Genomic DNA, 22,007 nt, shown 5'->3' on the forward strand with positions numbered 1-22,007 from the left:
TAAATACACGTTTTCTCCAATAACGATAAATCACTGGAACTAAAATTGTTCCTGTCCTAATAAAACAACAATTACGTAAGTTTATAAAAGAACACATTTAAAAAAGTAACAAAATATTTAATAGTAAACACGTTTAACCTTCACATTTACACTATCGTTGCCTAAAGCTTGGTTCCCAATATGACGCAACGCAAGGACGTAAGCGTAACGTAAGCTATTTGACCAATCACAAGCGATGGATTATTAGGATTGTCGCTTGCCATACTGGTCAACTCGCTTGCGTTACGTATACATCTCTTGTCGGAACCACGCTTAATGGGCATTCGGCGTTTTTCCTATGTTTAAAATGGATATGAAAGGGTTCCTAGCAATATCATTTTATTGGCTCAACGTGTAGATCAATCTGTTTTAAGCTTGCCATAGTCATACTTAATGTTTTGGAGGACGACAACGCCCTCAAAACGCCCCTGAGAAACCTGTGAAAAACTTTTTGTGACGTCACTAAAAGTTATTTTTGTATTACAGAGATAGGAATTTAGCAGTAAATCATTGATTGATGCAAAAGCATGGTAGTAATTACTTATCGCTTTGATATTTTTATTCTTGGATAAGTATGTTAGCCTAATCGAATAAAATTAATTCATATTATCAACCATGTTTTTTTTTAAACGGATTTTAATTTCGTTTTTCAAGGCCACCTTTTACGAAATTCATAGCCAAATGCCTATCTTGCTGGGTACACGGAGTTATTTTGCGCATGCGTGAGAATCACAGAGTCGATCACCTCGGCCTCTCTCTCGACCCTCCTCTCGCGAGCGATGTTATTTCGCTATTTATTATACACGTATTATTGAAACATTCATTTTATTATTATTTCATTGTAATTAACTGAAATTGATGGAAATTCGTCCACATCGTCTTGTTAACACGGGTGTTAACATCGTTTTGAAGAAACGGTTGGACGAGTAAATGGTGTTCGACAATGCCATGGCCTGGAGCTAGTTAGGCCGACTAGGCTAGGCTAGGCCTTTTTAGTAGTGATGACTGCTGGATACGGTGTTTAGTCGCCCGGCCAGAGGTGAGCTGAGAGCGTATGCTCCTTGATGTATCGTTGAGGGTGTTTCTGTTAATGGTAGGCACAATTGTGTTACTGTATTATGTGTATACACATTATTTATAAGTACGTTTATTAATATTGTTGTGTGCTGTAGTGTCCTGACTAACACATTATTAAAATATTTTTTTGTTATTACATGCCGCCCTATATAGCTAGCTAGGCAACACTGAATACTAAATACCCTGTATTATAGGATTCCCAATAAAATGAATAGAGGTGGATTTTCTCTAATGTAGTAATGGTTATAACAGGCCAGGCCTAGTTAGGGGTATTTGAGCTTGTATCATTATACAGTACAGTATACAGTAAATAAACAATCATTTGTATTTTTACCTACTTACAGGTCTATAATTGGAGTGCAACTATGATAATTGATGGACAGGATAAGCAAATGTATTTATTGATTGGAATGGAATCGCAAATTATAATATTAAGGTAACAGATACTGAGCATTGCTATTTTAAACTGTTGATCAAACCTACTTAATATATTATACCAAATTATTATTTTGTTTTGAGGGCAGATAAACATGTGCTTATTCATTTTCCTTTTTTCAGGTGAATAGAAAGATGCCCAGCGTACTTTATAATAGATGCTACTTGGATCATGCTTGCACGATACATATGCAGTATACTAAGACACCAAGTATAGAATGAGCGCAGACAATTAAAATTACAGAACTAAATATTTATGAAGAATAGTAAAATATGCATAATAAAATGCTTTAGACGTGAATGCTATGGTTACAGTTATACTGTAACTATGGTAATGTACTACCAGACAGTACACTAGTAGCAGTGCATCATATAGTGTTTGTTTTTAACCATCTAAATGGGTCTGGGTATATAAACAAATAAACCACTACTGTACTTCTTTTTTTATTTATTTAGCCAAATACTATGATTTATGAAAGAATCCATCTCTTGAATATGATGGAGCTGGCTGGTGTTGATAGAATTAAAATGTATCACTCAGGTCTCAAAAGTAATTTATGTCCCGTTTGAAAAATCCTGCTTGTTCCAAACTCATTATGATACATTTGTTCAATAAAATTCATTCCACACACTATTTCTGCCATATAATTTGTTGATGTTTACAATTTTATTACTAGTACTATTACAGTTCTTCAAAGCCATCTCATGTACTGTTGATTCCATAAATCTGCAAAGATAAGACCAATAAATGGATGGAAATGTACTATTATTTTTATTCAATCCTACCTAGGCCCTATAGTAGTATTAACTATTATATTTTATGACTTGGTAACAAACAGAAAGAGGTTATTATTTAATTACAGTTACTAACTAAACTATAATAATCCTCTACTCTGCTCTACTTTAATTATTAATATTATTACTATTTTAGTCCATAACAAAAGTCAGAGCCAAAAACAAGTTCAACACAAGCTTACCTTTTTTATTTACGTCGCCTTTTACATACGTCTACGCCCGCGCCTTGTCCACTTCCTGCAGGTTCGTCGGTGGACCGGCGACTACTACTCTCTTGTACTGTAGGCCATGGAGTAACTCCATGTGTAGGCCTAACCTAGCCTAGTATAGTACTAGCGAATTTAGAAGAAACTATAGTCTACTAGACCTAGCCTAATTTGTAGTCTGCGTGAGTGGTTTAGTGTGAGATGTACAAATACACACTTTCTTCTTTTTACGTACAATCTTTGCAGACATAACTTTTTATTGATTTGTGAAATATCGATATTTTCTACGACTGCAGCAACAGGGAGCTTGCAACACGCGAGTCTCGTGTAGGATGGGTTTGTTTATTTTGTTTACACCCACACACAGTCGATCCGCGCGAACGAGACAAGGCGGTGATTGGACTGTATTAAAATTCATTAACCAATCACAAAACGACTGCTGCCGTGGCTACAACCCCGGGTGTTTCAAACTCTAAATTTGACGATCTTGTACGTGCGTATAGAACGTTCATAAAAATTAAGATGGCGTGCCAGTTGGTCGGCCATTTTGCGGACGTTTTATACCAAAATTTAATTTGTTTATTTCTCAAGTTCTACTAGGTATTTGAATCTAATTTTCTGTGTGCTGTTTATTAACATTAAAAGGATTCATACAAAGTCATTTTTGTAAAATTTTAAAATCCTTTCATATCCATTTTAAGTACAATAAAAATATACGTACAAGATACAGTTGCTGTGAAGGCACACGTTTCAGACGGATTACCAGCTCTATCATAAGCTACATACGTGACGTTGATGTACGCGCCGTATTCTCTTTCAGGTATTGTGATAGAATGGCCAGGCGAATGTGATTCATCTTCACTTACAACACATTCATTGTCTGTAAACGTAGGTGGCGTCCACGTGACTGTTGCTGATGTGTCCCCCAGGGGTACAACAGTCTCTACATCACTAGGGCATGTTAATGTTGTAGGTATTTCATTGTCCTCAACTGAAATGTTGAAAAAAATAATTGTTTCTCAAAATACTAAATTTCTATAAAACATGTCCATACATATTCTTCCTTATATAATGTATTTAATTAAGATAGATAATATTTCTCTGTACAGAAATCACTAGGGCATGTTAATGTTGTAGGTATTTCATTGTCCTCAACTGAAATGTTGAAAAAAATAATTGTTTCTCAAAATACTAAATTTCTATAAAACATGTCCATACATATTCTTCCTTATATAATGTATTTAATTAAGATAGATAATATTTCTCTGTACACATCAGACTTCCTCCTCTGGCCATCTTTATCTGCTGTTAACAGTTAAAAAAAGACCTGAGAGCATCAAATTAAATTACACTAGTTATGCGTTCTTCACCCACAACTGTATTCCAGTGAAAACTTTCTTGTGATGTGGATATCCTTAATGGTCTAAACAAAAATGGTCTATTAGTGAATGCACGTGGTAAGCCTAAGTATTTTAATTGTTATTTGTTGTAAACTTAATAAAACATCCTATTTATGTATATGTAAGCTTGAATTCACTTACATTTTCTAGATTCACTTAAAAAACCTCTTTCAAGATTTCCTAAGTGCGGTTTTTTAAATTGCTGTTAACTTTGATTTTTGATCATAATTTTGTATTTTTAATGTACTAGAGGGTGAGCTCGCTTCGCTCGCTCCCCCTCTAGGAAGTGTAGACGATGGTTCTCGGAATGATAATGTTCTCCTTATACGTTTTCTGTCGGTTACCATTATTGAAAATGCTTGACATTCGTAAAACTAAACTACTTTGTTTCATAGTGTTTTAGATGATTAATAACATTTTAATGTATAGTTTTTATTGTTTAGTAGGGCCCTTTGGGGAGGCGGAGGTCATTTGAGGGAGGTGCTTATTCGAGGGATATATGTTAAATTTTTTAGTTTTAATATGGTAACATTTATAATCAAATGAAATCCTCTAATAAATATGAAAAGTGATAACAAATGCTTGGTAAATTGTAGATAACAGTGCGATGAATTCTACTACAAATAGTACAATTGTGTTATTATAAATATGTGGAACCATCCTAATAATTATTATTACATTATTTAATTTAATCATCTTTTGAAATTAACTGCCGTGACAGAGTGGGCCCAAGAAAGAAGACATTACGGCTTGCAACATGGGCAGACATCTCGGTCCTAACGGGACACAGGAAGATAGCCTACAGTTATTCCTGCAAGCTTACTCAATAAAACTCAGCTATCGGGATATGATTTCACTGGAAAAATGTCTTATCATCAAATCTATGTAATTTTATAATACTATTCCCCACAATATATTCTGATTCTTTATGGCATATATTTAATTTGATCTTTATTAATTTGCAGTATAATTTATATTATTTAACTACTGTACCTTCACACACGCGCGGTATGTTTTAAAATAAACAAAAAAAACTGAAATGGCTATGACTAATGGCCATAAGCTCCAGTCCTACTATCTGATTTTTTTTCCCGTCAGGGACACTGTATTGATTGATGGAAAGTGCCTGTTTCCAGTCACCTTTAGGGTCAAATCTATTATTTTAACTGCTCCCTTGTGTATAAAAGAGAGAAAATATTTTGTGCTCGCCTATGTCAGAATTAACCATAATTTATATATAGATGGTTCTCACATTTTAGTATTATTTTAGACTGTTTAATTATTATAATAACCCATTGAATCAACACTCAACATTTTTAAGAAACTATGTATTAGGCCTATATATGTATGTTGTAATGTTTTATGCTGGACCTTTTGAAAAACAACAATGTCCCCTTTGTTGGACAACGTTGATATTGTTATCCAGTAGAAATATGTTTTTTAAAAAATATTTTAAAAAAATAAAGCAAATAATTTACGTTGGCCGGTAGAGCCTCATTTTGAATCTTTTGAAAATAGACTCGGTACTTCAGATGGGTTCGGGTGCAATTAGAGAGGTTTCGCAATCTTACGAATACGATAACGAAAACGTATACGTCACGCACACGTTAGTCTGGGTTCCAGACGGAGTTTTGTCTTAATATTAGTTAAAAGATAAATATTTTGGCACAGATGGCGTTTCATACGTATACTACTTGATTCTGGATACTCCAGACAAAAATCGCGGTCGAAATAAAAACAAATAAATAAAAAAAAAGATAATACAGACTTGGGGCAAGTCTACGCACACGTATTCGTTTTTCGTAAGCCAGTAAAAATCTGTTTCGCATGGCAACGAAATATTGAGGGCGCTGTCCAAAATATGACTGCGGTAAATTTGAGCGAAGCGCAGATACGTGTAGTGTTGCTTGGTGCTTGGCTGGCTAGGCCTAGCGTAACATCAAAGCGAGTGAGGACTTTAAAAACTGATATTTATCAAAATTGACCTGGCATTTTAGTAAATTACTTTAGTAAATCTATAATTATATTATAATCATGAATCATTTCTGATTCAAATGCAAAATGTGCAAAATAGATCAAAAACTATAGGCCTACTCGTTTTTTGTAGTTACGAATATGACTGGTGATATTCGTCAACACGAATACGCTTTACGACTATGAAATGGAGATCAGCTCAAAGGTTTCACAAATGTGTGACGTATCCGTTGTCGTTATCGTATTCGTAAGGTTGCGAAACCTCCCTATTTACGGGCTATCTTACCCTATTTAACCTACAATATAAAATGTGCACTTCTAAGCTCAAACCAAACTTCCACTAGTTCAGGTAGTGTTTTATTAACTGCATTTAAATATTCTTTATTACTTACACATTTCGCAAACATAACCAAGTGCTGTACTACATTTTAAGTCATTCCAACGGTCTGAATTGCTGTAATCAAGCTCAACACAGTCTTCATCTCCAGAATTGTTAGGTTCACCAGAGTTAAAATCTGAATTATAGAAGAACAGAACAATATTTTACAATCGAAATCAGCGGACCAGAACTGTATATGTTGCATGCAAACTATGCGCCATAAAATAGTTGTCTTGATTATGTATCTTATTAGGCATATGCAATGCCAATGTCGTAATGGCAATATTGATTTTAGTATGAATCAAATAATATAAAATTTAAATATACAATTCCTAGCCGTACTACCAGATTTATCTGATATATTATTGTGTGATACAATGTTTATAACGAACTTGGGGTAAAATGGCTAAGACGCTCGCTCGGAGGTCATCAGAGAACTCAAACCAGCCAGTGGTACACTGAAAATTAATAAATGATGAAGATTAGGAAACCAGTGAAAGTGAAAAAAGCCGCCCTAAACGACATTAACAGACCAGAATATTCTTCTTGGTAGAGCGAATAAGTAGCCTAAAATTTGGTACAATATTAAAATGTTTGTTCTATTGAAGTACCGTACTACTCGAGGCGTTGTTTTCTGTTCTTCTGATGATGAGAATAGTTTCTCGAAACATGTCACATTTTAATGCAGTTTGCATATTCATTAAATGCCTCGCTATAGTTATTCTAACTCGTATAATGTTAAGCATTTAAAGCCCGGGCATCTAAGTTTTAAACATTTCAATGTTCACAGCCGATTCTCGTACGGTATCATGTCTTGCGCAAATGTAAAAAAAAGTCACTAATAGGACCTAACTCGTTATTATTAAAGATGTCAAAACATGAAAAATGAAGATTTATAAAATCAGATTTTAAATAGGCTATTTTACAATTTCAATTAAGTTAATCCCTAACCGTATAGGCCTACCTCTCACAATGAAAGACTCAAATTACGCTGGGGTAAACTAAGCAAACAGCTTCCGGAAGAAAAGCGTTGACATAACGCTTTAAAATAGAGGCTACTGTAGAGTGTCAGAAAAGGTATTCTATATACGTTTGAGGAGGCTGTGTCAGAAGATATAGGCTGCATGGTGTTATTGTTTCTAATACCGCTCGCTCGTTCATCTGGTGACTTTGAGAAAGTAAGACCGATATTATCTTCAATTCTGACAACTAGGCCTACTAGGCCTACAGTACTTAGTATTACTTACTTGTATAATCAGTGCATTCACCGGATTCAATCCAGACCCAAACATTTTCTACTTCTATATCTCTTAACCCTAGCCATACATCAGCACTGATGAGACTGTTATAAAGAAAGTTGCTTTCCTCGACGTTCTTTACAACAACCAAATCAGCCCCAAGGTTCATACAGTTTGTTCGCGCGTTTTCCCAAGTTTCGGTATTTGAAAAGAATTTGTAGCAACTGACGTCATACGCAGTCCACCCAGACTCACAGGTGATGCCATATCCTTTATGAAGTAAACGAAAAAAGAACAAAAAAACATATATCATATTATTTATTCATATTGTTTGAATCAATCGTGTCAACCAAAATAATGATGGTATGTTTTTAAATAATTTCCTTCAGAGATACTGATAATAAGATGTTTCATAGAATCACCGAATATGCTACATTATGGTTGTTGTGGGGTGTCAAGGAACAGTGACATCAAATGTCATCGTGTTTGGTCTCAAATGAAGAAAATAAACACAGGAAGTGGGATTTATATTGTCATATTATGCTTCTGTAAAATGTTTATTTAAATTGAAAGATCACTGTTTATGCGATTTAAATCTTTTCAATTTTATAGTGAGTGAGTGAGTGAGTGGCCGAGCGGTTAAGACAGTGGAACCGTAATTACGTAGCCATAACATCGGCAAGGGTTCGAGGCTCACTCGCTCCATGGTTCTGGTGGTAGAACGAGTCTTCTTGGATAAGGACTATAAACCGTAGGTCCAGTGTACACATAGCTCATGTGCACTTTAAAGAACCTAGTACATCTTTCGAGATGAGTAGGGGGCTACCCCGGTGTACTAGTCTACACAAACACAGCCACTATCACACACAGCCACTGTCACACACAGCCACTGTCACACACAGAAACTGTGCAATTGGGACTGGGCCGTTTTAGAGGTGTTTACCACCTGTTGGTCCCGATCCTTCACTAACAGTGTTAGTGAGAAGTTGAATAAATAAAAAAATAATAAATAAAATATAAATAGTAGGCATACTTTATGTTATGTAGAGCCATTTTATTATTATTAATATACTACTATCCTCTGCTACTTGTACAATGAATATACCATGGTGCAATGGAACAACAGGTTCTAGTAGAGTTTTAAAATTTAAATTTAAAGACATTAGCACGAGTAGTATGTTAATTATTGATCTATTGGAACTGTAGTAGAGTAGAGGATTAAGATGAGTCCCGGCACCCAGACATACAACATGCAGGCCCAATAGCATGGTGTCTATGAACTTGATCCGCAGCAGACCCCAGTACCTTTTCGTTTCCTGGTAGACGAGTTAACCTTGACAGAAAATCACCACTTCTCTGTGGTAACCTTGGGAAAAGTAAAGGCTAAAGGAGTATAGGGCCTAAATCTGACAGCCAAAAATTCCATTGCCTAATAAGTTCTGTTAATTATGACACACAATAGTTATACTAAAGGGGAATTATTGTTCATATCTCTCGCCTTTTTTGAATAATAGTTCCTAAAGTCGAATCAAACATTTAGTTCTGATTGACTGTGTTTACATCACAAAAAGTAGATGAAAATATTAATATGCATGCTCATTAGTCAATTCGCCAAATAGAAAATTGGTTTAAGTTATTAAAATTAATACTAAATAAATGTATAATGATCAACTAAATCAGAAATAAAGAAAGCTTTCAAACAAGCAATGCGATTATTCATGGATGTGAAAACAACCAACTTCAAAAGAAACAAGCAGTAACTGATAAATTGATTCAGAAATAAGCTACCAGTACCACCAACAAGTATCAAGTATCAAGTAGGCCTATAATCTTTATTCGTTTCCACAAGGAGAAAATTACATTTCTCGTCTTAAAATACATCATAATTACAATATTTATATCAACACGAAACAATACCAATTTTAACAAGGCCAACAGCCATTAAGTCGCGTGCTACAATGCATAGTGATACCGGACCGACAGACAGACCGACAGACAGACCGACCGACCAACCTACCAACTGACCGAAATTACTGAAATGTTTAAAAACATTTATATTTTTTTAATTTACACGAGCGTAGCCTGTCACTTTTGACGTGCTCGTAAAACGTAATTTTGAGTTGAAAAGTAAGTCAAGAAAACAGAAATCGGGTAAAAAGAGTGCGTAATAACATTTAACGCGCAGTGCGCGCGCAAAAATCTGCGCACTCATGGCAATTTTGTAAACGCTTAAAATTGCCTGAAACGTACTCTTATTTCATCGAAAATAAGTTTTGAAAATTTTAAGCGCGCGTATGCATGCGTTACATGCGCTACGCACGTAATTGTATTGCCATTATGATGATTTATGCCCTGAAATTTATGAGTACCAACTTTTATTTAATTGTGATTCATGGTTGTGAAGATATGATTACAAACGTGATCGTTAAATTGTGCGTAGACCGCGTAATTTTTTATTGCGCACCGTGAAAACATAACCACATTATTGATTCCTGGTCATAAGGAATATACTGTGAAAAATTGACCTAGCTAGATTAAACTGATATCAAGATAAGGTCAGAAAGCGATAAAACGCATAGTGATACCGGACCGACAGACAGACAGACCGACAGACAGACCGACAGACAGACCGACCGACCGACATAGTGAACTATAGAGTCGCTTCCACGCGACTAAAAAGGGGATAATACAGTGCCTTGTGGCGCGCCTGTATTGGAAACAATAACACCAGAACATACTGTTGGGCTAAGCTTCACATACTGCTTTCTGTTTGTTAGAAAATTCAGAATAAATAGAATCATATTAAAAGGGAATGGCCATATTACACAGCTTATCTACCAGTAAATGGGCTCGAATTGTGTTAAACGCAGAGGAAAGTCGTAATACATAGCACGGGCTGAATTTCCAACCTTTTATCTAAATGAAAATACAGCCTTTCAAGTTTAACTACAATCGCATCTTCTGTGGTCCGAGCACTTCTATATGCAAATTGCATGGGATCAGTATGCGTAGTGACTATTGGTTTTAAGCATTTTAAAACAATTTTCTCACATATTTTACCTACAACTGATGTTAAGGCCACTGGCATGAGATCATTCATATACTTAATAACACGAACTTTTGGAATAGGAGCAATAGATGATTGTTTCCATGTTTCTGGTAGTGAACTAGTTAATTAATTAATTAAAAATAATTGAGAAAATATACAACTGCATTGCACATGATTATAAAAATATTTGATTTAAGTTTAATGGGCCCGGGAGCTTTCTTAGCATTCACATTTCTAAAATACTCATTTGTATCAATTATGTCATTTATATTTAATTCAAGCTGACATTTCCGTTCCTTAATTTCTTTTGAAAAATCATATTTGTTAAAACTATTGAAAATATATTTAATTCATTTGCAAATTCTTTGTCAATTTTTGGTAGCGATACAGATTTTTGTTTATTATTTGTATGGCCACTCATTAACCTCATCCCTTGCCATTTCCTTTCATGTTATTTTCCGTGAACTTCTTTTCAACCTTATTTTTAAAATTGTATATTTCTTTACGTATTGCACATTTTAATTCTTTTTGGACCTCTTTTAATTTCGCTTTATTACCTTCAGCAAATGTTTTCTGTTTCCGGTTAATAACTAAATCTACGGTTTATTATTCACAAACACTTTAACCTTTTTAGTTGGGATAAGCATATCACTACAAAGTTCATATATTCAGACACTGTCTCCGTAAGTTCATTTCAGATCATTTCAGCGTTATTGATAAACATCTCCCAGTTCGTATCATCAAATGCATCTTGTAGGCGTTCTGTTGCTTCCGCTGTCCATTTCTTTACGACAATACAATCACCAGGACAATATTACCAATATAAAAAAACTATCATAGACATCATATAACGTTTAAAAATTCACAAAAATACACAAAAATTGCGAGCAGCGACCACACGTGCAGCAGCGACAGCAAGATTCCGGTGGCCAACAGAAAATTTAACAACTCGGTTTTGATTCTTCTGTTTCAATATATACCTTTGGAAGGTAACACAAATGGCTTTTTGACTGCTATTATTTCATTTCCATTCATTATATCATTAATTTTTCATAAATTATGTACACAAAACCACACAAATACAGAAAACAGTGCAAACCCTTGACAAAATATATAGGCCAATGGTCACATCATTCTCCTACATTCATTGCTCTAGCAGATGGATAAAATATAGCATTCATAATGATAAAATGTCTCTACATAACATACAGTCTACTATAAAGTTGAACAGATTTAAATTGCATAAACAGTGCTGCTAATGTCTTTTAATTTAAGTTAACATTTTACAGAAGCATAATGACAAAATAAATGCCACCTTTTGGTTTTAAAATTAAATTTCCTTTCATTTGAGACCAAACATGATGACATTTGAGGTACCGTAACTTACCATTGACCTCCACTCACCCGAGCCTACTTTTTAGGGGTAAATGTTGACACCCATACCTACCAGAATCAAGTGAAATTAGCTTCTTTTAAATTTTTCACAGATCAAACCTTATATCGGGATAATAATATACCGTGTATTATTTTACTTTCTTTCCCACTCGTGTTGTGGCCGTGACCGACAATGCTTGCGGAATAATTGCGTTGTTTGACGAGCCGAAATAATACGATTTTAAAAGTAAAACAATACGTTTATGGTGCTAACACAATATTCATGATAGTATAATATGCATAAATCGATACTTTCCGATTGTTTTCCATGGTCAACGACGAAGTTCCGATATAATACCCCATAATGAACTGTTTTGATTTAAGTTATAATCAATAACCAATGCCATAATCAATGGCTGTAATCAATCTAACCAATAGATCGACTATAAGTATTATATCAAATATAAATAATGGAGACCTTCAGATCACGCCAATTGATGTTGCAAGTGAAACCTGAACATTTTGTTTGCAAAAATAGATTTGTACTAAACGATCGATATGCTCATTTAGTATTGATAAAATAAAATAAATGACTTTGAAGTGTTTACACATTGCTGATAGTATAGTATTAAACCATCCAACAAGAATGAAAAATAATCATTAAATCAAATTTAAATTCGGAAAAACGGCATACAGTTGTACTGAATCATAATAATTAATTAATATTAATTTATTAAAAAAGAATTAATAATATGCCGATGATAGCAAATACTGAACGTGCTCGTTTCCAAATGTCAGATATCTGATTTAACTTTGTTAACGAACGAGTACGAATGTAAGCATTCAATTAATTGATTAACTATAATTCTTATTTTCAATTTAACTAGTCTGTTGTTCTAATAGAGTTATATTCCCGATTTGTAAATTACAGTAGACTTTCTTTAGGCTTATTATTTGGTTTTCTTGTGATTTAGTACAGTCGTTTTTACAAAATACGGATTTTTTCGAGAGCAGCTGATATAAATTACTTATAATAAATAGCAAAAGGTTCAGCGTGTTTCCGAAATGTACAATAATATTATTGGCAAATATAGCACAGTGATTATTTATAAGTGCAGCCCGTGAAAAATAACAGTGACTTTTAATCATATTGAAAATTAATGAAATACAGAAGTACAAGCTGAATAATAAAACACTGTTAAACAATGTTTCATTAAAGGTCTAAGTAATCTTTTGTGCATCATCTGTAGTTGTATTAAGCATGATAAACAATAAATGGAAAAGATGATACATATAATATTGTAAGTATAAAAAATGAACAGATTGTGTTGTTAAAAGAAGATGAGGTTATATTGGCAAAAATCAATTATTTGCTTTGACTTCAATTTTAAAAACGTTTGAAAAAAAGTGCCATCATTTGCTTTGGTAACTACTAACTGCTTCTACTTAATTATTTTTAGGTATTGAAGCAAAATGAAGCCTTAATATTGCATGTTTGTAGTTAAGTTTTTTAAGTAAAATTAATATGAGGAAAGTCAACAAAAAATATTAATAGTTACAAATAATTACAAATAAAGTAACATTGTTTAGGCCTATTGCTCGATAAAAGATGAAAGAAATTTAAGTTATCTGGTTACGATAGGCTACATTTTTACTATGTGTTTACAAGCATATATAACATATTTTAATTGATTTGAAAAATGGGGAAAAACACCACAACCACCATACAATAATAAAGTTACAATTTAAAATCACTAACCTGTTCTGAAGATACTTGCAATGGAAAATAATAGGAACAAGTTTTCTGATATTTTCCACATTGTGTTAAGATACGTTTTTCAAATTAAAAACAGAATATTTCTAAAAGAGGTTGAGCATCATCCTCTCAATTGTTCCAAGTTAATACAAAATACAAATAATTGTACAATTATATAAAACTTTAAATTCCATACCAAATTTAGTATACATGACGTAATCACGGTTAGAATGTGCCAACCAATCACATGCTCGTTGTTCCGTGCCAATATAATATAAATGCGCATGCTCATAGGTAGGATAAGTGATTTGAATGCAAACAATCAATGGGAAACGTACCATGAACTTAAAGACTGTATGTAATGTAAATTGATTCGTATTTTATCTAAATTGTTTGTTTTGTTTAATATAAATTAATTTATATATTTATTTAATCTGTAATTATTAATTCAATTTCTCTTGCCGGATTTTCCCACACTAATATTTTATAATTCCGTTACGTTTTCATTTGTATTGTTACAGTTAGAGAGGTATTGAAGTACCACACATAATACTATTATAATAAATTCGATACGTTTATTCTATCAGATTGTCTTCTAGTTGTTTTTGGAAAAATGATTTACACATTCTTTATTTATCTGGCATGGAACAGTAAGAACCAAACCTTCAACCCAAACCAAAACAAATTGCTATTAAAGTTTAAATAGTTTGTATGTTTGTTTTTCTTTGTACGATTAGTATTTATTCCATTCATTCACTGCTCCTATACAGTAATTTACTTTTCTATTGAATTTAACATAATTTAAGAACTTAAGCATAGGAAATCAACCGGACATTTTACTTTAAAATTGAACCGCGGTCCGCCAAATCTAACTGTAGAAGAAGAAACCAGCTGAAGTAGCAGAAATCTCTCAGCATAACAATGGCGCAGGGATTTTCACACCAGCCAAATCTTTCGCATACCCTACTACCAAATCCGTCCAAACTCGGTTCACTAAAGAACAATTTGGAAACGTACGCGCGTAATCTCTGCTTGCAAAGTTAATTCGTACTCTCGTTTTATTTTGGGCTACACTGTAGAATGTTAGTGTCCCTTTCTCATGGATCATTGAGAGCGTACATCTGTCACGTATGCCTAGTTGTCTACACCTACCGACAAGGTCATTTACCCAGTACATATTCGGGCGTGTCCTCTATTCAATTTGGGGATAACGGAACTTCGATTTTACAATACATTCCACTCAATTTCATTAAAACAATATTTGGATTGGTAGACAATGAAGCGTTTGAATGCACGTGTGGTATACAATTGAGAGTTATTATACTTTGGTATAATGATAATAATAAGCAATCATATTTATCAATATAGCGAATGGGTCTTTGATTTACAATAGACATTAAAAAAACCAACGAAATATTTTAATTGATTAAAAACAAAATATAATACAACAAAAGCAATTTCTTGAAAACAAATCCAGATTAAGAACCTAAATATTTGGAGTTTTGGAAAATTATAATATTTAATTTGAAAAAGAGGCTATGCTTCACAATATATTTATCCATTTATTTAGAATTTTAATTATTTTTACTTTTATCATACAGATTTTGTTTATAATGTATATGTTTGTATTTATACGTTTTAGTGAGGGCCCTTAATGATCAGTTCCTTGAACTGGATGGACCACTCTCATTAAAGATGATTAATTGTGTTGCGTAGCACTGTGTAAATTATATATAAGTCATAGGCCTACTGTCAAATTATTGAAACAGTTTGATTTATATTTAAACAGTATGATTTATTATGAATATGATATATATATATCAATATAAAATTTAAAATAATATTATTGTTCATATCCGACAAATTTATGTATGTTCTATATAATTATATATGGTGCACGCGCACCACAGAAAAAAAGTATACGGCCACATCTATCAGTAGGCCTATTTTTATTCACGAAGCTGGATCTCCAGAGTACGTGCAGCCATGTATATGGGCTTTTTATTCGCGAAGCGGGATCTCTTGAGAGATACTTATTATATGAACTTCTTTTCGAGATGTGCTTTCGTTTCGAGTCTACTTTAAAAACTAAAAAGGATCTAAAGATTATTTTCGAAATAAGTGCTGTGAAGATTATGAATTGGAACTGTACAATGATAGACATCTTGGTGGCGGTGTAGACATTGCCTGTCGACTTTAAAATGATTCAAGTAGATTAAGTTTATTTTATAATCGGCCCCTATATCTAGTATTTTAATTCCAGTCCTTCTCTCTTTTGTTGTATTTAAGTGCTTCTGCCTTGTGTTAACCATGCTGTAAGTGGTGGATTTGTTTCTGCTGTTGTTTTTTGTTTAAAAAATAAAGTAAAATTAGTAAAAAAAATAAATAAAGAAGAAGATTCAACATGCAATCACCGCATCACATTTGGACTATAAACTTAAAATAAATGTATAGTAAACACGATTATACAAATTATCATCAGTTTGTATCACCATGTTCTGAATTCTAGCAGCATTCACCAGAATAATAAACAAAAAATATAGTCACAGAAGAAGAAATCATGAATTGTTTATAAATGTTTTAAAGTTAAAAAGATCAAAAAATTTCTAGTATTATAGTCTATTATATCTACTGTGAAACTAACCGCTTATTCGCCATACATAGGTCTAAACACCTGAATATTTTTCAGTCTTTAAAGGGCCGTAGATACTGAGTATTTGCGCCACAGGTGAATAAATTGCGCCCCCGGACAACTACCCCCCGGACAACCACCCCCTTAGGACAACTACCCCCTTAGGATAACTACCCCCCGGTCAACTACCCCCCGGTCAACTACCCCCCGGTCAACTACCCAACTATCCAAAAGTAGACAAATATATAGGACCGGTCTCTGTAAAAATGAAATCATCTGTTTTTAACGGGTGTTTCGAAACTAGAGACCCGAGACCAGAGACCTGACACGAGACCCAATACGAAAAGGGAGACCTATATTTGGGTCTCCCTTTTCGTATATTAGGGTCTCCCTTTTCGTATAGTGTGGTCTCTCTTTTCGTATAGTGAGGTCTCCCTTTTCTTATAGTGGGTCTCCCTTTTCGTATATTTGGGTCTCCCATTTCGTATATTTGGGTCTCCCTTTTCGTATATTTGGTCTCCCTTTTTGTATATTTAGGTCTCCCTTTTCGTATATTAGGGTCTCCCTTTTCGTATAGTGGGGTCTCCCTTTTCGTATAGTGGGGTCTCCCTTTTCGTATATTTAGGTCTCCCTTTTCGTATTGGGTCTCGGGTCTCTGGTCTCTGGTCTCGGGTCTCTAGTTTCGAAACACCCGTTTTTAACCGATTATTCTGTTTAACAGCACGCTAGACCCTAGATATGCTAGATTTAAAGTACCGTATTTATTGAAAAAACGGCTTGGGCTGTTTATTGTTTAGGTGGTTTTTAGGTGGACATTTATTGGAAGAAAGTTGTTTATTCAATGGGAGGGGGTATAATCTAATGGAAATAGACGCCAATTATTCCATATGATGTGTCATGGGAGTGACATGGTCACCGTTTATTTGAGGGGAATTTATTTAAAGATCGCCGTTTATTCGGTGAGTGAATTTTGAGGTCAAATATCAAAAGTGATATTATTCTTCAAGTGTACAAAAATACAAATGACAAATTTGAGACAAAAATTAATTCTTTTAAGACCAGTGGTTATCGAAGCATTGTCCTGACGCAAAAATTATTATTATTATTAGCGAACCCAGTCTTTACAGTAAATACAGGGAGTACTATATAATACGTTCGACTATCCTATGATCATGTGTGACAATCTTCAGTTTATACCAGGCTATATTTATGTTCAATCTTTTACTTTTGTTTACAATAATGAATAGTAATTCGTCAAAGTAACGAATTAAAATATAGTTATTAATTCCTATTATACGCTGTTGCAGAGTCAGGTTGTTGAATGGTCTTGGTGGTAGTTGTCCGTCGTCGGGGGGTAATTGTTCTAAAGGGATAGTTTTCTGGGTGGTAGTTGTCCAGGGGTTAGTTGTCCTACGGAGGTAGTTGTCCTAAAAGATTATTTGCCCTCGGAATATTGTCCAGGTCCAGGAGGTAGATGTCCTACGGGGAGTATTGTGTCAGAGGCAGTTGTCCGCGGGGTAATTACCCGGGGGGGGGGGGGGAATTCTCCGGGGGTAATTGTCAGGGGGTAATTGTTCCTAGGGGGTAATTGTCCGGGGGTAGTTGTCCAGGGGTTAGTTGTCCTACGGAGGTAGTTGTCCTAAAAGATTATTTGCCCTCGGAGTTTTGTCCAGGAAGTAGTTGTCCTACGGGGAGTATTGTGTCAGATTTAGTTGTCCGCGGGGTAGTTACCCGGGGGGGGGGTAATTGTCCGGGGGTAATTGTCCGGGGGTAATTGTTCCTAGGGGGTAATTGTACGGGGGTAGGTGTCCAGGGGGTAGTTGTCCTAAGGGGGTAGTTGTCCGGGGGTATTTGTCCGGGGGTGGGGGTAGTTGTCCTAAAGGGGTAGTTGTCCTAAGGGGGTAGTGGTCCAGGTGGTGGTTGTCCGGGGGGTAGTTTTCCGGGGGGTAAATGTCCAGGGGGTGAATATCCGGATACACTCACTATGTATGTATGTCGGTAGGTCGGTCGGTAAGCACTAACTTGAGCACGCGACTGCAGCCATGTATATGGCCTTGTTAGCAATATATTTTGTATATCAACATTGTAAAATTTAATCAAATATGATATTAGATGTTATTAAATAAAAAGAGTGTTTATTTAACCTCATACAAAGAATTTCAATACATTATTTTCTCGACGTGTGTTGGACATGCCAGGACATGCAGCAGTCTTCAGAGACAACGGCACATGTGAGAAAATTCTTCCGCAGTCTGTTGGACCTATCAATTAGTCAAGTTTACAAAATATTAAAACTGTCGGCATTAACTCCCTAATGACCCGCACAAATTAGAAAAGAAAGGTGAGGTGGTGGAATTGGCATCTTTATATCTAAACGTTTATCGGTTATTTCTGACAACATCTTAGAATCTATTAATGATGACCTAGAGAGACGTTGGGTCAAAATTTAAAATGATAATAGCAAACCAATATATATATTTGTGTGACTTATTTTCCTGTACAAGAAGTTATATAATGAACTAACCAATGAACTTTATACCCAATTATTTACCCGAAATTATTAGAATAGAAAATGATGAAGATGATACTAATATTGTACTGATGAGGGATTTCAATGCAAGAATTGGAAATGTAATACTATGGTGATCCCATAAAAAAACTCAAATGGTAATAGGTTATTTAATTTTAGGAGCAACGCTAATCTTACAATTTTAAACGCCACTATCTTGTGAGAGTAAGTTGTACATGCAATCAACAGAGCACAATAGATTATTTACTGTGCTCTAAAGGGTTGATTAACCACATACAATCAGTTTTAATTGATAAAAAGGGAGAGTTTAATTTTGGTAGTGATCAAAATCTTATGTTGTTAACCCTTGACATAGCTTTGAATAAACACACCATTTCACCAATTAAACCAATAGTTATTTGGGACATTAAGAACAATCAAGATTTCACTTTATACCAAAAGAAACTTGAAGAAAAAGTTAATGGTTGGAATGCTAATGATTCAATTTGGGAATCCTAGAAAAATATCATTATAGAATCAGCAAAAGAAGGAATAGGAATTACCAGAGTACTAAATTGCAAATAAAAACCGTGGTTTGATAAAGAAGTAGACTTTGCCATAAAAGAAAGAAAATCCGCTTCACGCCACCATCGTCAATGGGTTCATTTAAATAGAAAAAAATAATGATAATACAGTATAGATAATAGCAACACTAACAACAACAATAATAAAAATGATATTGATACTGCTGATTTATGGAGTTTATATATTTGGAAAAACGGCATAAAGTTGAAACGCTTATTAAAAATAAAATAACAGAAAAAATGATTAATGGTTCAAGAGAAATAGCTAATAAAGGAGGTCCTTCCTGTAACGATTTCTAGAAAAAACTTCAAAGGCAACACGGATTTTGATTGCATCCAAGTTCCTGATTCTGAAGATAACCTTTGCATTAGGTCGTTGGGAAAATTTAGGTAAAGATAATATGAATTTGAATGATTGTAATGGTTTTCTAACTGATCGCCTAGTTAGAAAAATTAGAGATAACCTTTCTTACGATGTTCATTCTGATAATAATGGAGAATTCCTAAATGATATTGCTATTGATTTTGATATTGTTAAAGATGCAATAACTCTTGCAAAGAATAACAAAGCCTATGGTTGGGACAATATTACATTATTAAAAATGAAGGAATATATATTATTAAATCATTACTTGGCCTTTTCAACAAAATTATTAAATTGGAAGAAATCCAGAAGGACTGGAATAGTTCCATTATTATTCATATTCATTAGAAAGGTAGCCGTAGAATTTTGGACAACTATAGAGAAATATCATTAACTTCATGTGTTCTAAGATCTTTAATAGAATTGTGTCATTTAACATTTCAAACTTGAAAATGTTGATACTTTTTCCGCGGTCCCAGGAAGGCTTTCGCGCAACATAGATGTGAAGACCATATTTTTACTCTTAAGAGTATTGCTGCTTGCAGACTTGAAGAAAATAAACACACCTATAATATGGAATTCCTGGACTTCCGTAAAACATTCGATGTGTCTGGCGAAAAGGCTTACTTAGGCCTAAAGCCGTTTGGTCATCAGGTATTAGGGGTAAAATTTGGCGATTGATCGATAAACTTTATGAAGATGTTAAAGGTTCTGTAAGATTTGGAGATATGGACACAGAATTCTTCAATATTCAACAGGGAGTAAAGCAAGGCTGTGTACTTTCTCCAATCCTATTTAACATTTTCATAAATGAATTTAAAATGCTAGTAATAGTATCAAACAATGTTGGTATCAAAATAAATAACACGTTGATAGGTGGGTTATTCTGGGCAGACGATGTTGTATTAGTTGACAATAACGAACATGAATTTTCAAAAATACTTGATCTTGCAACATTATTTGCACAAAAAAACGGAAGTTACATTTTTACTATGATAAATCCAATGTTCTTGTTTTTGGGAAAAGAATTGACAGCCATAAACAATGGAAGCTAGGGGATAGATTTATTGTTGAAGCAGAGACTTACAAATACCTTGGTGTCCATATTTCTAGCTAAATGACAATGTAAGCACCAAAATGTAATTACAAAATGCAATAGGTCTATAGCTTATATCAAATTGTTAATTGACAATTGCAATAATTTTAACAGAGTATTTTTTGAGATATATTATGGAGGACAATCGGTCTACCTGCAATTAATTACGAATCAGCTGTTTGGTGTTCGTTAAATAAAGTTGATATTGATAAAATAGAAAACTTCAATTGCAAATAGCTAGATATATTCTTAAGGCGTCTAGAAACACGCCGCGTGCAATCTTATTTTTGGTGAATTGGGTTGGTTCCCAATAAATGTCACACAGGATAGTTTATTTTAATCCGATTGTACACATGGAATCACATCGTTGGCCAAATGTTTTGCTTAATGCCCACCACCGTAGATCTGACCAGGGAGTTGTAAAATACTCCCTGATCTGACCAGCTTTATGTTGAGATTAGGAACTAAGATTAAAGAACGTGCTTGTATTGATTTTGCGCTCCAGAATATTAGACTGGAGGAATTGGCAATATTCGGGCAAATCTATCTAATGCAATTGACGTTTGGAACCGATTAATAATGGAACAATAGACCAAAAATCAATGTATGTTCTTGGTTCATCTGTACTTGATCTTCCTGCAAATATTAAAATTACATTCGAGAGATTTTGTAGAGGTTTTTCACCAAACGGGCATGGAGAAAGAGAAGGGACATCAACAATGTTCTTTGCTTTTTAAATCCTGTATTACTTTTGTTAATGTTATTTTTTATATCAGTTTCCTTGTACTGTAAATAGGCCTATTGTTAAATCATTTTTTTTCTCTAACTTTTATTTTACTCTTACTCTGGATGCACCTTCACAAAGTATTACTTTTGTTAATGCTATTTGCTTATATCTTGTATAATTTAGTTTAAGTTTCCTTTTAGGCCTACTGCAAATAGGTCTTTTGTTAAATCATTTTTTTTCTTTAACTTTTATTTTACTTACTCTGGACGCACCTTCATTTCAAGAAGTGTGCCACTGTTTCAAAAGCGTAGCTTCCAAATAAATTACTTTTTGGCTAAAGCCGCAACGCGAAAGAAAGCTCACAGCAGTTAAA

At 34.1% G+C, this 22,007-nt stretch overlaps 1 long non-coding RNA gene across 1 annotated transcript; it reads left to right on the forward strand.

Moving 5' to 3' along the window:
- Window positions 1-369: 369 nt before the first annotated feature.
- Window positions 370-2,079, forward strand: LOC140060561 (uncharacterized). The gene is made up of 3 exons (XR_011847341.1): window positions 370-1,132; window positions 1,461-1,552; window positions 1,675-2,079. It is a non-coding gene; the product is annotated as an uncharacterized lncRNA (long non-coding RNA).
- The last annotated feature ends 19,928 nt before the right edge of the window (window positions 2,080-22,007 follow it).

Source organism: Antedon mediterranea, chromosome 10, assembly GCF_964355755.1.
Source record: "Antedon mediterranea chromosome 10, ecAntMedi1.1, whole genome shotgun sequence".
Classification (NCBI taxonomy): domain Eukaryota; kingdom Metazoa; phylum Echinodermata; class Crinoidea; order Comatulida; family Antedonidae; genus Antedon; species Antedon mediterranea.